The sequence below is a fragment of the Lepidochelys olivacea genome (assembly GCF_965140295.1).
Source record: "Lepidochelys olivacea isolate rLepOli2 genome assembly, chromosome: 24".
NCBI lineage: Eukaryota > Metazoa > Chordata > Testudines > Cheloniidae > Lepidochelys > Lepidochelys olivacea.
The window spans coordinates 1,070,241-1,088,114 of NC_140434.1; positions in this window are offsets into that span (position 1 = coordinate 1,070,241).

Below are 17,874 nucleotides of genomic sequence, written 5' to 3' on the forward strand. Positions count from 1 at the left end.
GGGAGAATTACTACCCCCTACTCACAGCAGGAGGGAGCTGCACCAACTCGCTCCCTCCGGGGAAGCAGGGCACCCAGGTCATGGGTTTCCCCCCAGTTCGACGCTCTCCTTAGCACGAGGCACTTTGGCAGGTTTAGAGTAAAACCAACCTGGCGTTGGTTGAACAGAGCTCAAGGGAGAGATTCCAACATAAGCCAGCCTAAGGATCTGGAAACGTTAAGGCTACAGGTAAAAGGAACGTAAGACACAGTTTATAGCCTGGACTTAGTAACCAGTGACTTTCCTGGCTCAATCGGTATTTCTCACCCAAATAAGTTCTAAACGGTGCTTGTCCAGTCTAGCAAGCTGGGATTCACCACTGATGAGACAACCCCCCTGGCAGAGTGATTCCCCTTGTCCTCTTTCTTCTTCTCTTATACAGTTATAGACTCTTGTCCCAGGACCCAGGACTCCCCATTCAGAGACTTTTATTGGGGTTCTTTTGTCTTGGCACATACCAAAGCCTGCATCTGGCCAAGAGAGTAAACACCAAATAGCTCAGTCGATGGCTATCCACGGTTCTCATGTAGATTGGATCAGTTCTCAGGCTCCCCCTCCTTAGGTGCTCGGTTTACACCGAACCGATTTGGAACACCATATCCTGCACATTACACAGCTCTAAAACTGCTTCCCGTACAAACCCCTCTCAATAACTAAGACAATCAGCCAGTTCTTAGCTTTTGGCAGAAACCCCACACAACCCCCTTGGTGAAATATTAAGAAGATGGTTGGACACAGAGGTAATCTACCTGCCAGAGCACAGCTGTGTCACAGCACCTTGCTGTAACTGGGAAATCCTTCGTAAAGAAGTGCAGCGGGACTAAGGTAGGCAGGCCCCGTTCACTGCGCCGGGGAGTCAGGGATTTTTAGGCACTGCCATGACTAATGCAGTTATTTTCGGATCCCCCACCTTGCAGGCGATGGAATGGGTGCATGATGCATCTCTGCACCCACCAAGAACAGAGACACTCCTCCCACTACTGAAGAGAAATAGAAGATCACATTGGATATTGCTGAGGGTGGGGGATGAGCAGAAAGCTCTCCATGGACTGCAGTGGAAGCAGAAGTAACCTCCTGACTTCAGTGAACCTGGTCGCATACACGCATTGGCCCCCCTGACACCGAATGATTACTGGCAGACAGTAAGGTAACAGCCACAGGCACAGTAAGGCAAATGAATCGGCTTGTGCTGATTACAGTTACACGGGAGTAAATTGGAGTGACTCAGCTGGAGTCTCTCCAGATTTACATCAGCATTGACCAGAGCAGAGCATGGCCCTTGGATTTAAAAGAAATCACATTTTTCTGTCCTTCACTAAGCTCCTTTCAACATGTCCATCCCTCTCCTCCTTCGGAGCTGCCTCTCCTCTTGTGCTCTGCTCCAGAGCAGGGGCTCTCTGCTTTCTCCAGCCTGCCACCACAAGCTACAGCAGACAAAAGTTTCAGGACCCCTCTGAGCAAAAAAACTGGAGGGCTGGATGGGGAGAGGAGCATGTAGAGAAAATTGCGATTCAGATGCAAGTCCCATGGGATCTGCCCAGTTCCCAGAGTCATAAGGCTATGTCTACATTCAAATCACGACAGCAGCGCTGCTGTAGCACTTCAGTGCAGACACTCCCTATCCCACCAGGAGGGCCTGTCCTGCCAGCATGGGTAATCCATCTCCCCAGGAGACGGCAGCTAGGCTGCCAGAAGAATTCTTCCATCGACCTAGTGCTGGCTCCACCCGGGGTTAGGTCGGTGTAGTTCTCTCTCTCACACCTCAATAGACGGGCCTCTACCAATGTACGTTCATAGTGTTGACCAAGCCTGAGAGAGAGAGGTCCTTTGGAGAGGGGGATAAAAGGAATCTGCTCTGGGCGCCTGGGTCAACCTCTTGCAGGAAACAGACCAGACCAGACCAGATAGACAGAATGGTGGAGAACAACAAGCAGCCGGCGGCAAAATGACCCCTCCTCCTGTGTCGGAACAAGGCCACTTCCACACTGGTGTCCTTAATCCTGCAACGTTCCACCTGCCAGCTCTGACCCCTGCCTCCCCGAGACACACACCAAGCCACCCCAAAGCCGTTGGAGGACGCGGCTTGCTCTGAAGCTGGCACGGGATGTTGGTCAGGAGCAACAGGCTTTATACTCATTAAAGAGAAATCAATTAGGCTGCTAGAAATTCAGCCAGCTGGTGCCTCTATTTTTTCTTCTCCTTCTCTTTTCCCTCAATGTGCCACTGCTGCCCCAGGGAAGTCATGAAAGAAACAATACATATTTTTCTCTCTCTCTATCTCTCTCCCTCAGATTAAAAAATGCTGTATGCAAAGAAATCAGCTCCGGCCATCCAATTACAGTACTGTACATAGTCTCTGAGGTTTGCAAACAGCTATCTTTCTATCCGTTTATCATCTCTATCTCCATCCCTGCCTCTCCATCTGCACAGATCACTGTCTGATCCACGTCTCAGCTCCTCCTGTTGGCTTTATCATTATAAAATGATAATCTGTAGTGAATAAGGGAGTCCTGAGCAAGGTGTAATAGGCTCCCAGGGGATGCAGAAATTACTCCTTTATGTGGGGACGCCCTTTCAGAGGCCCAGATGCACTAGTGTTTCACTTGCTAGACAAACGCATTATACCGTCTCTCGGCTCTCCAGAGCTACATAAACATGAACAAGTGAAGAGACGAGGGCCACCTATCTCCTGGCCTTTCAAGGAGGTTCCTGAAGTTTCTTGAGGAATATGATGGGGCAGGTGGGGGGAATCCACTCAGCTGAGCTTCAAGATGATACCAGGCAAATACTGTGGCTAGTCTGGGTAAATTCAGAGCTGGGTGTCTTCCCTGCTGGGCTGAAGCAGATTTAAATGAGGATGGTGCTGGGCCCCTGGCAGATAGCTCAGAACAGGAGGGAAGAGCAGTGAGCTGCATTCCCCCAGAGTAGCAGCACTGCAGTCAAAGAGGCACACCCCTGAGGATGAGTCTCCGGCCAGTGGCATAGCTATCTGTAAGCAAAGGTCAGACAGATCCTGCCCCAAAGAGCTGACAGTCCAGAAGGTGCACAGATAAGACAAGCCACATCAGGAATCTGGAAGGAAGGAGTTTTGTTTTGGTTTGTTATTATCTCACTTCCTTGTAGGCATGACAGCAGACATGTATCCTTAGCTCAGCAGCCTGGGCAGGTGTCCAAACCATAAAGAGTAGCCTGGAGAAGGGAGCTGTGGGGTGCCGCTGGCAAAGCAGAGAAGGTCACGCTGAGAAAGATTCAGGTTTGGTCAGAAGCACCCTCACTCCAGGGCTCACTTTAAACTCCTCCCTTTCAGTCTCTCTGAATGCAGAGTACGCTCTTCCTCCGACAGATCGTCCTGCACACGGCAGGAGGGGAGCCTGAGAGAACGGTTATGGCTCAAGACTAAATGCAGGATGGAATATTAATGCAGCATACGCTGACACACACTGGAAAGCTGAATGAAGTCTGGGATTAGGGAGGGTCATCAGTGTAACTGATTCACCTTCCGGGAACTGTTGTGTCAGGTACAGTAATCCGGAGGGGAGACACTGACCCACTTTTCACCACCAATCCCCCCAATAACCGGTGCTGCCAGAGAAACAGCGTGGCCACCCTTCCTGCAGAACAATGACACCTCCCCAGGGAGCCCCACTCAACCTCCTATCTGATGCACACGCACCCAGGCCATTGCCCAGTGGGCCTGGATATTACAAGGAGGAGTCTGTGATGCTGGCAGACCTGGTGCCAGCCATGCCAAGCTCCCCATGTCTCCACTGAACACTGACAAATACACAGTCTGGCTCACCTCTGTGTTAGCAGTGTTAAAACAGGCATTAGAATGATAAGAATGTGTTTCGTGTTTAGACTTTATTGAACACTTGTGAGCTGCTGTCTGCATTAATCTCACTTACAACATCTGTATCCCACACTGCACAGTAAGATTTGAACATCTGTATCATAAGCCTTTGCAACTGTGTAAATCACCAGACAGGAGAGAAACATTAACCAGCGTGAAGTGCTAGCCTCCAATGGGTCTCATTGTCCTGCCCGACCAAGAAGGCCCCTCAATGCCAGACGGACCAGAGTGGAACATTAAAAGGGACCAGAGTCTGTTGTTTACCTTTCCTCTTCCCCTTGCAAGTGAATTCCTCCATCAGCTGAGTTTGCAACTGGAAGCAGAAAGGGGGAAAGGGAAAAAAAGCCCCTAACAAGGAGGAACTGCATCTTTATGTGCTTGGACTCCGGGGGTGTAAGGGTTATTAGACATAAGCAACAGCTCTCCCAAGCTTAGCCTGGACTAGCCCTAAAGGAAAACAGAGCTTGCTTATTATAGAAGCTTTCAGTACCTTTTGAAGCTTAACATTGGAACTCATTCTCTATGTTTCCCTGCTTTAACCTCGTAAAGAACTCTCGTTTCCTTTTCTTGTATAACAAATCGTTCCATAGTTTATTATAGGATTGGCTGCAAGTGTTGTCTTTGGTGTGAGCTCTAAAGTGCAACCGACCTAGGGCAGGTGACTGGTCTTTGGGGCCTGGGAGCAACTTGAACATTGTTGTGATACTTGGTATAAGGGACCATCTCTCACAAAGGTAGGTGGCGTGACAGAGCAGAGGACCCGAGGGGACGGCCAGTGACTCCATATTTAGGCTGTTATGGTGCCTGGAAAGTTTACGCTTGATAATTTGTTGGTGAAATCTAAGTATAGAACTCCCAGGCAATCTGGGGTTGGTGCCCTGGCTCTTAGCAGTTTGCCCTGAGCTTGGTGCTTATGCTCTTGAGCAACAGCCTGACAGAGCTCAACTGGGACAGAATGTTCTGGAACAGCATGAAAGCTTCTTTCCTTTGCCGTGGAAAGCAGCAGCACTAAATAGTGTGGTATCCAGCTGGCCCAGATGAGCAGAAGTCTTCTTAGCCATTGGGACACCAAGACAGTACAGCTACTGCCATCGCAGAGCCTCCATGTTATCCCCAAATGAGACCCAGGCCGGCCACGGGCCAGGAGCCCACGGCCCATAGGCAGCAGGTGGCTAGGGCTAGAGGGGGCTCAGCCTCCCCCGTCTGTTTTCTGAGCCATCCTGCTGCCCACGTGGATGCCCAGTTCAGCAGGTAATGCCCATATCTGCCAGGGCCAGGGAGGGCATGGGGTGTAGCGGGGGGAGGGCCCCACCTGCATGCTGGATTCCTGGTGGGTAGAATCCCGGTAGGGGCCTGAGCTGCACTTCCCAGGAAGGTTTGGTGGGACAGGATGAAAGTCCCAGGGAAAGCAGGGAGATCCTCAGGTGATTGTGCAGGGGAAAGGAATCCCAGGGGAGGCAGGAGACTCCTTGCCCTCCCCCAGGGGCAGGGCCTCACCTGCACACAGACATACATGCCAAATGCCACTGTGGCGGGCGCCTCCAAATCTGAGTGGCAGGAGGCCAGAGCAGGGAGCAGGACCCAGGCCCACAGGCCAGGAGCGGACGATGTGGGGTGACAAATATTTTCACCAGCAGCCTATGCTGAGGCCCACACCTGACTTCCATAAAAATGGGGCACCCTCCTCTTCAAAATCGAAGGGCAGCCCAGCATGACTACAGTCCCCCTCGCATAGTGCGGCCTGGGATCGTGGTTCACGATAGCACACTGCGGGCTAGGACATGCCAACTACTTACTACAACGACTGGCATCCTATAAATGCTACAGACTAAATTCAATTAGGCATCCCTGCATTTCTGGGTTCCAGATAAGGACAGTCCTGGCCTGCCCTGCAGAACACCCCAAGCTGGATCTGGCTATGCCTGCAGCTTAGCCAGTGTTATACGTCAAGGGATGGTCAGCCAGGGATACTGCCTGAGAATCAAAATGTTCCGATGCCTCTTTGTACTAAGACATACTGCCTTGTGGAACAGCCCTAAGGATGCTAACACCTTCCACTGCTATAGCTGATGGGGGAGCTCCTGGATTTCAGCTCCTGAAATTGATCCCCCTGCAGCATCCGCACCTGTTTTGCAATGGCGCAACTTTAATAGACTAAAGGCAAGCTGTGCAAATGTGAGAATGTCATCACGCTGTCGGACCAGGCAAGTGTGTAACCAACAGCTGGACAGACGTGGTTGCTCTCCCCGGAGCCTGGCTTCCCTCCCTCCCCACACCCAGCGCTAGCACGATGCGTAATTCTTGCTGACATTTCCCTGGAGAACAGCCACGGCAGCTGCCTCAGTTTTATCAAAGCTCAGGTTCAATCATTCATTCAACAGCAAGAAATCCTGAAAGGAACAGCGTGTGCAATGCCCCAGATAATACAGCTCATTTCTGGGACCCACCAGAAAGCTTGGAAACCCACCCCGCTCTAGACATTAGCAAGGGACAAGGAGGTGGAAGTGAGCTGCCTTCCCGCCACATTTTAGGAATGAAAACCCTCTCCCCTCCGGTGCGGAGACAGCAGTTCTGACAAAGCAGCAGAAACCCTTGCGACAGACCCAGGGAGACGCAGCCTTCTTCATGCACAGGACAAGCAGACCAGGTGGTACATTGCCATGTGCAACCTACCTCCTAGTGCACGTGCACAAGTCAGTTTACACGTTGTTTGGTTAATGGTCCATACCAGCTCATTCACCTATCATTTCACTAGTGTCTTGTGCTAATGTAATGGACTTGTACCAGTGACACTTTGCTTGGCAGGATTGTTAATCGTCCCATGCTCATGTTGGAACAAAGGTACCATCTTTAACACACCCTGATGGACGTCTGTTCACTCACACACTGTGATATTGTCACAAGGCTTTTAGCAACAACAACAAATATTGAAAAAAATGTAAAGGGGAACTGAAGGCACATGGGATGTGGAGACTTTCCAGTCTAGGTCACTGGTTTGCATGGACCCCAAGTGAAGCCAGTGCTACCCATTGTGGGGGCTATGTGTAATGAAGGAGTGTCATCAGTCTAGTTTTTAGCGCTATGTGACAAAACCCCCTTACTTCTCACTGGGAGCCTCTGCCAGGAGGCCAGAACTGATCCTATCTTGAGCTGATCCACCCAGTGCAAAGACAGTGCGTGGGCGTGGGAGAAGTTTGTACCTGTTCCATGGGTAACGAGGAGACTCCAGGGCTATTAATCCAGCACCACCCACTCCAGAAATCCATTCATCTTAAATAAAAACATAGGCTGTTGGGTTTGGGGAGCAAAAAGAAGGGCCACTACAAATCAAGGCCACCAGCCCTTCTCTGCCTGGTGAGAACAGGCTGGCGTCAGGAGCAGAGAGTGGAGGTTCCAGTGTCCTTGAAAGCGGTTTAAAATGAAGCTCTGTGGGAATGGCAGCCTTGTACTAGAACTGTCCTTAGAACAGAAAGTTGGATGGGGGACATGTGCTACAGAGGAAAGCAATACATCGCAATCAGACCCTAGCTGCAGGTTCCAGAACCTCCTTGCCTAGCTGCTTCTTGAGCAAATGCTGCCACCGTGTGGCCTCTGGAGAGCTCTCTGCAACCTTTTAGGAGAGCAAACAACTTGGACCCAGCTCTCCATCTCCCAGGAGGAAGAACTACGCAGGGAAGAAGCACTTCGTAGAGCTACAGCAAACCAGCCCCGGATCCCCCACCCTCACAGAGCCAAGAGCTGACTGAGCCCCATGTCCCCCTCGGCCGGGTGCACTTGCTGAATCTCAGCAGATAATGCAGAGCATGAAATGAAAGCACATCGTCTTCCTGTGCTTCAGCAATGTCAACCAGTTTGCAAGGGCTGCCAAACAGCCCACCGTAATTACTGACTCAGTGACTATACCGTGCCCACATTTCTCTGTACTCCGACCCATTAATCAGTTATTAAACACTGGCCCCAGGCAAGCCCCTTATCTCCAGTATAAACTCACTCGCCCAGCCCGTTCCCAAACAACAAGTGAGTGTTTGTCATTACAACTCCAGGATGCAGACAGGGTATCCGATGAAGTGAGCTGTAGCTCACGAAAGCTTATGCTCAAATAAATTTGTTAGTCTCTAAGGTGCCACAAGTCCTCCTTTTCTTTTTGCGAATACAGACTAACCTGGCTGCTACTCCGAAACAGGGTATTAAGGTTTGTTTTAAAATTAAATAGATAAAACAGCAGTTATTAAAGATGTGACTTTGGCAACTTGCAATCTGCAGAGCAGTGAGCCGCATTCCTATTGAAGGGAGTTTGGAATCCAGCCAATTTTCCATAAATAAGGAGACCTAAGGATGAGCTCCCATTGATTAGCTGAAACTCGTTGCATGTAAATGTCTATATTGCATAATGATCTATAGCCCCATAATTCCTAGCATAGATTATTCCAAGGCAGACTATAGATCATTCCTGTGCGGGAAAGAGAGGCTCTGTTGGGTTTAAGAATAACAAATAAGCACTAAATTAATCAAGATTGTTTCAATTTACAGAATGATCACGAGCAATAAAAAACTGAACAGATCTAGGGCTTGAGTCTTCCCTGCCCTGCATCCTGTGGAGTGACTTACACCAGTGCAAAGTGGGTGTGAAGTGCTCCATCTACCCCTCCCCCCACATCAGAAGGGGAGCATCTTACCCTTCACTTGCCAGTGTTGCCAATTCTTGTAATTTTATCATGAGTCTCATGGTACGTGGTGTCTGTCTCAGATCCCCAGCCCCCCGAGTCACATGAGAATCTTCGCTTTCATTTTTTTATGTCAAGGAAGAGAATGAGTTCCATTGGGTCTAAAGCACAAGGTCCCGATCCTGCAAAGACTAATGCACCTGCTTAGCTTTACTACTGTGCATGGTCCCAAATGAAATCAGTGGAACTACTCCTGGTGGCAAAGTTAAATACACATGTAAGTCTTCGCAGCATTGGGGCATCAATGTGCCCTTATGAGTTACAAGTCTAAAAATGATGGGTTCATTACATTTACATTTCTATATGACTGGTTTTTTTTACAGTCATACTAAGGACACATTAATGACTTGCCCAGAGGGTACTGACTGCAATTTACCAGGATCACCAAACGGAGCTCCTACAGATAGTCATACAAGTTCTATTAAACTGAATGAAAATGCTGTCAGTGCTTAGGAAAACACTCACTGTTAGCTGTAATGCAATTCTTTTTCGAAGCTACCAGTAAAGTCTGCTTGCTGCCTCAGGCCCCAGTCCTGCAATGAGCTCCACGCAGTGGATTCCTGAGCTTCCGGTGTGGGGTCCAGCCACACACAATGCAGAACTGCGGCTTTACCTTCTCTGTCTGAATTACTTGTGAGGTGCAACTACTGCCTACCAGTTATACCCATGCAAACCAACAACAACATGACATGGTGTCACAAACATTACACTGACCACCTTACCCTTCAGGTGGAAAACCCATACCTTACACCATGACACTTTATGCTACTCATACTGTATTCAAAGTAGTTGCTGTCTAGATATTTTGATCTCCTTGCCAGATGGTAAATTACATACAACTATTTACAGGAAAGAAACAACGCAACAGACACGAACAATCTGTTCTATGCCACTCGTTTTCATACTAATACAATTAAGAGGGGTTTCACCTTATGAGATGGAGAATCCGCAGTATTTGAGGGATGAAGCTGTTTTTTAATCAGGATGGACGAGTCCGCCTCCATGTTCCTGGAAAGTGACGTGGGGAAAAGAATGATGGGGTGGTTAATTTTGTTTTGTTTTTTCAAATAGAAATTTTATTAAGAACTGAAATCAGCAGCATCAGCTCTTCTCTGCTCAGTGCAGAGGGGGAACCATAGAAATTAGAAAAAAGAAAAGGAGGACTTGTGGCACCTTAGAGACTAACCAATTTATTAGAGCATAAGCTTTCGTGAGCTACAGCTCACTTCCTCAGATGCATATCGTGGAAACTGCAGCAGGCTTTATATATACACAGAGAATATGAAACAATACCTGTTCCCACCCCACTGTCCTGCTGGTAATAGCTTATCTAAAGTGATTTCCAGCACAAATCCAGGTTTTCTCACCCTCCACCCCCCCACACAAATTCACTCTCCTGCTGGTGATAGCCCATCCAAAGTGACAACTCTTTACACAATGTGCATGACAATCAAGCTGGGCTATTTCCTGCACAAATCCAGGTTCTCACATCCCCCCCACCCCCATACACACACAAACTCACTCTCCTGCTGGTAATAGCTCATCCAAACTGACCACTCTTCAAGTTAAAATCCAAGTTAAACCAGAACATCTGGGGGGGGGGGGTAGGAAAAAACAAGAGGAAACAGGCTACCTTGCATAATGACTTAGCCACTCCAAGTCTCTATTTAAGCCTAAATTAATAGTATCCAATTTGCAAATGAATTCCAATTCAGCAGTTTCTCGCTGGAGTCTGGATTTGAAGTTTTTTTGTTTTAAGATAGCGACCTTCATGTCTGTGATCGCGTGACCAGAGAGATTGAAGTGTTCTCCGACTGGTTTATGAATGTTATAATTCTTGACATCTGATTTGTGTCCATTTATTCTTTTACGTAGAGACTGTCCAGTTTGACCAATGTACATGGCAGAGGGGCATTGCTGGCACATGATGGCATATATCACATTGGTGGATGTGCAGGTGAACGAGCCTCTGATAGTGTGGCTGATGTTATTAGGCCCTGTGATGGTGTCCCCTGAATAGATATGTGGGCACAGTTGGCAACGGGCTTTGTTGCAAGGATAAGTTCCTGGGTTAGTGGTTCTGTTGTGTGGTATGTGGTTGTTGGTGAGTATTTGCTTCAGGTTGCGGGGCTGTCTGTAGGCAAGGACTGGCCTGTCTCCCAAGATTTGTGAGAGTGTTGGGTCATCCTTTAGGATAGGTTGTAGATCCTTAATAATGCGTTGGAGGGGTTTTAGTTGGGGGCTGAAGGTGACGGCTAGTGGCGTTCTGTTATTTTCTTTGTTAGGCCTGTCCTGTAGTAGGTAACTTCTGGGAACTCTTCTGGCTCTATCAATCTGTTTCTTTACTTCTGCAGGTGGGTATTGTAGTTGTAAGAAAGCTTGACAGAGATCTTGTAGGTGTTTGTCTCTGTCTGAGGGGTTGGAGCAAATGCGGTTGTATCGCAGAGCTTGGCTGTAGACGATGGATCGTGTGGTGTGGTCAGGGTGAAAGCTGGAGGCATGCAGGTAGGAATAGCGGTCAGTAGGTTTCCGGTATAGGGTGGTGTTTATGTGACCATTGTTTATTAGCACTGTAGTGTCCAGAAAGTGGATCTCTTGTGTGGACTGGACCAGGCTGAGGTTGGTGGTGGGATGGAAATTGTTGAAATCATGGTGGAATTCCTCAAGGGCTTCTTTTCCATGGGTCCAGATGATGAAGATGTCATCAATATAGCGCAAGTAGAGTAGGGGCTTTAGGGGACGAGAGCTGAGGAAGCGTTGTTCTAAATCAGCCATAAAAATGTTGGCATACTGTGGGGCCATGCGGGTACCCATAGCAGTGCCGCTGATCTGAAGGTATACATTGTCCCCAAATGTGAAGTAGTTATGGGTAAGGACAAAGTCACAAAGTTCAGCCACCAGGTTAGCCGTGACATTATCGGGGATAGTGTTCTTGACGGCTTGTAGTCCATCTTTGTGTGGAATGTTGGTGTAGAGGGCTTCTACATCCATAGTGGCCAGGATGGTGTTATCAGGAAGATTACCGATGGATTGTAGTTTCCTCAGGAAGTCAGTGGTGTCTCGAAGGTAGCTGGGAGTGCTGGTAGCGTAGGGCCTGAGGAGGGAGTCTACATAGCCAGACAATCCTGCTGTCAGGGTGCCAATGCCTGAGATGATGGGGCGCCCAGGATTTCCAGGTTTATGGATCTTGGGTAGTAGATAGAATATCCCAGGTCGGGGTTCCAGGGGTGTGTCTGTGCGGATTTGATCTTGTGCTTTTTCAGGAAGTTTCTTGAGCAAATGCTGTAGTTCCTTTTGGTAACTCTCAGTGGGATCAGAGGGTAATGGCTTGTAGAAACTCGTGTTGGAGAGCTGCCGAGCAGCCTCTTGTTCATATTCCGACCTATTCATGACGACAACAGCACCTCCTTTGTCAGCCTTTTTGATTATGATGTCAGAGTTGTTTCTGAGGCTGTGGATGGCATTGCGTTCCGCATGGCTGAGGTTATGGGGCAAGTGATGCTGCTTTTCCACAATTTCAGCCCGTGCACGTCGGCGGAAGCACTCTATGTAGAAGTCCAGTCTGCTGTTTCGACCTTCAGGAGGAGTCCACCTAGAATCCTTCTTTCTGTAGTGTTGGTAGGGAGGTCTCTGTGGATTAGTATGCTGTTCAGAGGTATTTTGGAAATATTCCTTGAGTCGGAGACGTCGAAAATAGGATTCTAGGTCACCACAGAACTGTATCATGTTTGTGGGGGTGGAGGGGCAGAAGGAGAGGCCCCAAGATAGAACAGCTGCTTCTGCTGGGCTGAGAGTATAGTTGGATAGGTTAACAATATTGCTAGGTGGGTTGAGGGAACCATTGCTGTGGCCCCTTGTAGCATGTAGTAGTTTAGAAAGTTTAGTGTCCTTTTTCTTTTGTAGAGAAGCAAAGTGTGTGTTGTAAATGGCTTGTCTAGTTTTAGTAAAGTCCAGCCACGAGGAAGTTTGTGTGGAAGGTTGGTTTTTTATGAGAGTATCCATTTTTGAGAGCTCATTCTTAATCTTTCCCTGTTTGCTGTAGAGGATGTTGATCAGGTGATTCCGCAGTTTCTTTGAGAGTGTGTGGCACAAGCTGTCGGCATAGTCTGTGTGGTATGTAGATTGTAGTGGATATTTTACCTTCAGTCCTTTTGGTACGATGTCCATCTGTTTGCATTTGGAAAGGAAGATGATGTCTGTCTGTATCCGTACAAGTTTTTTCATGCAGTTGATAGATTTCCACTCCATACGGCTAAATGCAGTGCCTTGCATAATGACAGGTTTCAGAGTAACAGCCGTGTTAGTCTGTATTCGCAAAAAGAAAAGGAGGACTTGTGGCACCTTAGAGACTAACCAATTTATTAGAGCATAAGCTTTCGTGAGCTACAGCTCACTTCCTCAGATGCATATCGTGGAAACTGCAGCAGGCTTTATATATACACAGAGAATATGAAACAATACCTATTCCCACCCCACTGTCCTGCTGGTAATAGCTTATCTAAAGTGATTTCCAGCACAAATCCAGGTTTTCTCACCCTCCACCCCCCCACACAAATTCACTCTCCTGCTGGTGATAGCCCATCCAAAGTGACAACTCTTTACACAATGTGCATGACAATCAAGCTGGGCTATTTCCTGCACAAATCCAGGTTCTCACATCCCCCCCACCCCCATACACACACAAACTCACTCTCCTGCTGGTAATAGCTCATCCAAACTGACCACTCTTCAAGTTAAAATCCAAGTTAAACCAGAACATCTGGGGGGGGGGGGGTAGGAAAAAACAAGAGGAAACAGGCTACCTTGCATAATGACTTAGCCACTCCAAGTCTCTATTTAAGCCTAAATTAATAGTATCCAATTTGCAAATGAATTCCAATTCAGCAGTTTCTCGCTGGAGTCTGGATTTGAAGTTTTTTTGTTTTAAGATAGCGACCTTCATGTCTGTGATCGCGTGACCAGAGAGATTGAAGTGTTCTCCGACTGGTTTATGAATGTTATAATTCTTGACATCTGATTTGTGTCCATTTATTCTTTTACGTAGAGACTGTCCAGTTTGACCAATGTACATGGCAGAGGGGCATTGCTGGCACATGATGGCATATATCACATTGGTGGATGTGCAGGTGAACGAGCCTCTGATAGTGTGGCTGATGTTATTAGGCCCTGTGATGGTGTCCCCTGAATAGATATGTGGGCACAGTTGGCAACGGGCTTTGTTGCAAGGATAAGTTCCTGGGTTAGTGGTTCTGTTGTGTGGTATGTGGTTGTTGGTGAGTATTTGCTTCAGGTTGCGGGGCTGTCTGTAGGCAAGGACTGGCCTGTCTCCCAAGATTTGTGAGAGTGTTGGGTCATCCTTTAGGATAGGTTGTAGATCCTTAATAATGCGTTGGAGGGGTTTTAGTTGGGGGCTGAAGGTGACGGCTAGTGGCGTTCTGTTATTTTCTTTGTTAGGCCTGTCCTGTAGTAGGTAACTTCTGGGAACTCTTCTGGCTCTATCAATCTGTTTCTTTACTTCTGCAGGTGGGTATTGTAGTTGTAAGAAAGCTTGACAGAGATCTTGTAGGTGTTTGTCTCTGTCTGAGGGGTTGGAGCAAATGCGGTTGTATCGCAGAGCTTGGCTGTAGACGATGGATCGTGTGGTGTGGTCAGGGTGAAAGCTGGAGGCATGCAGGTAGGAATAGCGGTCAGTAGGTTTCCGGTATAGGGTGGTGTTTATGTGACCATTGTTTATTAGCACTGTAGTGTCCAGGAAGTGGATCTCTTGTGTGGACTGGACCAGGCTGAGGTTGGTGGTGGGATGGAAATTGTTGAAATCATGGTGGAATTCCTCAAGGGCTTCTTTTCCATGGGTCCAGATGATGAAGATGTCATCAATATAGCGCAAGTAGAGTAGGGGCTTTAGGGGACGAGAGCTGAGGAAGCGTTGTTCTAAATCAGCCATAAAAATGTTGGCATACTGTGGGGCCATGCGGGTACCCATAGCAGTGCCGCTGATCTGAAGGTATACATTGTCCCCAAATGTGAAGTAGTTATGGGTAAGGACAAAGTCACAAAGTTCAGCCACCAGGTTAGCCGTGACATTATCGGGGATAGTGTTCTTGACGGCTTGTAGTCCATCTTTGTGTGGAATGTTGGTGTAGAGGGCTTCTACATCCATAGTGGCCAGGATGGTGTTATCAGGAAGATTACCGATGGATTGTAGTTTCCTCAGGAAGTCAGTGGTGTCTCGAAGGTAGCTGGGAGTGCTGGTAGCGTAGGGCCTGAGGAGGGAGTCTACATAGCCAGACAATCCTGCTGTCAGGGTGCCAATGCCTGAGATGATGGGGCGCCCAGGATTTCCAGGTTTATGGATCTTGGGTAGTAGATAGAATATCCCAGGTCGGGGTTCCAGGGGTGTGTCTGTGCGGATTTGATCTTGTGCTTTTTCAGGAAGTTTCTTGAGCAAATGCTGTAGTTCCTTTTGGTAACTCTCAGTGGGATCAGAGGGTAATGGCTTGTAGAAACTCGTGTTGGAGAGCTGCCGAGCAGCCTCTTGTTCATATTCCGACCTATTCATGACGACAACAGCACCTCCTTTGTCAGCCTTTTTGATTATGATGTCAGAGTTGTTTCTGAGGCTGTGGATGGCATTGCGTTCCGCATGGCTGAGGTTATGGGGCAAGTGATGCTGCTTTTCCACAATTTCAGCCCGTGCACGTCGGCGGAAGCACTCTATGTAGAAGTCCAGTCTGCTGTTTCGACCTTCAGGAGGAGTCCACCTAGAATCCTTCTTTCTGTAGTGTTGGTAGGGAGGTCTCTGTGGATTAGTATGCTGTTCAGAGGTATTTTGGAAATATTCCTTGAGTCGGAGACGTCGAAAATAGGATTCTAGGTCACCACAGAACTGTATCATGTTTGTGGGGGTGGAGGGGCAGAAGGAGAGGCCCCAAGATAGAACAGCTGCTTCTGCTGGGCTGAGAGTATAGTTGGATAGGTTAACAATATTGCTAGGTGGGTTGAGGGAACCATTGCTGTGGCCCCTTGTAGCATGTAGTAGTTTAGAAAGTTTAGTGTCCTTTTTCTTTTGTAGAGAAGCAAAGTGTGTGTTGTAAATGGCTTGTCTAGTTTTAGTAAAGTCCAGCCACGAGGAAGTTTGTGTGGAAGGTTGGTTTTTTATGAGAGTATCCATTTTTGAGAGCTCATTCTTAATCTTTCCCTGTTTGCTGTAGAGGATGTTGATCAGGTGATTCCGCAGTTTCTTTGAGAGTGTGTGGCACAAGCTGTCGGCATAGTCTGTGTGGTATGTAGATTGTAGTGGATATTTTACCTTCAGTCCTTTTGGTACGATGTCCATCTGTTTGCATTTGGAAAGGAAGATGATGTCTGTCTGTATCCGTACAAGTTTTTTCATGCAGTTGATAGATTTCCACTCCATACGGCTAAATGCAGTGCCTTGCATAATGACAGGTTTCAGAGTAACAGCCGTGTTAGTCTGTATTCGCAAAAAGAAAAGGAGGACTTGTGGCACCTTAGAGACTAACCAATTTATTAGAGCATAAGCTTTCGTGAGCTACAGCTCACTTCCTCAGATGCATATCGTGGAAACTGCAGCAGGCTTTATATATACACAGAGAATATGAAACAATACCTATTCCCACCCCACTGTCCTGCTGGTAATAGCTTATCTAAAGTGATTTCCAGCACAAATCCAGGTTTTCTCACCCTCCACCCCCCCACACAAATTCACTCTCCTGCTGGTGATAGCCCATCCAAAGTGACAACTCTTTACACAATGTGCATGACAATCAAGCTGGGCTATTTCCTGCACAAATCCAGGTTCTCACATCCCCCCCACCCCCATACACACACAAACTCACTCTCCTGCTGGTAATAGCTCATCCAAACTGACCACTCTTCAAGTTAAAATCCAAGTTAAACCAGAACATCTGGGGGGGGGGGGTAGGAAAAAACAAGAGGAAACAGGCTACCTTGCATAATGACTTAGCCACTCCAAGTCTCTATTTAAGCCTAAATTAATAGTATCCAATTTGCAAATGAATTCCAATTCAGCAGTTTCTCGCTGGAGTCTGGATTTGAAGTTTTTTTGTTTTAAGATAGCGACCTTCATGTCTGTGATCGCGTGACCAGAGAGATTGAAGTGTTCTCCGACTGGTTTATGAATGTTATAATTCTTGACATCTGATTTGTGTCCATTTATTCTTTTACGTAGAGACTGTCCAGTTTGACCAATGTACATGGCAGAGGGGCATTGCTGGCACATGATGGCATATATCACATTGGTGGATGTGCAGGTGAACGAGCCTCTGATAGTGTGGCTGATGTTATTAGGCCCTGTGATGGTGTCCCCTGAATAGATATGTGGGCACAGTTGGCAACGGGCTTTGTTGCAAGGATAAGTTCCTGGGTTAGTGGTTCTGTTGTGTGGTATGTGGTTGTTGGTGAGTATTTGCTTCAGGTTGCGGGGCTGTCTGTAGGCAAGGACTGGCCTGTCTCCCAAGATTTGTGAGAGTGTTGGGTCATCCTTTAGGATAGGTTGTAGATCCTTAATAATGCGTTGGAGAGGTTTTAGTTGGGGGCTGAAGGTGATGGCTAGTGGCGTTCTGTTATTTTCTTTGTTAGGCCTGTCCTGTAGTAGGTAACTTCTGGGAACTCTTCTGGCTCTATCAATCTGTTTCTTTACTTCTGCAGGTGGGTATTGTAGTTGTAAGAAAGCTTGACAGAGATCTTGTAGGTGTTTGTCTCTGTCTGAGGGGTTGGAGCAAATGCGGGATAGCCGACAGTTCATTAGCACCTTCCCTCCGAATACTTTGTTGCCTCTAACCTAGGCCGTGAGCAGCCTTTACTCATACTGAAGCTGGAGCTGGAGACATTCTGAACTTTGCAGACTACTAACATCGCTGGCAATGCAATGCAAGGTCAGAGGGCCCTTGAATCCAAAACTAGCAACTCAACCAGCTAATTCAAGGGAAAATCCTCATTAGCTGCCTGCACTTATTACTTTTTCCCTCTCCCAGACTGACCATTACGCAACCCTTCCAGTGGAGATGCTGAAGTGGGGTCCCTTCTTCCCTTCTGTAGCAGATGTCTGGCTGGAAGTTAAAGGCAGTTGGGTATCCACAAAACTTTAATCTTGCTTCTTTGTCTATTGAGGAGTAAGGCAGGTCAGGCCCGGATGCCATTTTCCTCTGGGCTGTCCCTCAATATTAGGATTCACTCAATTCAGCAGTAAATAAAATATTCATGAAAGTGCATTCTTCC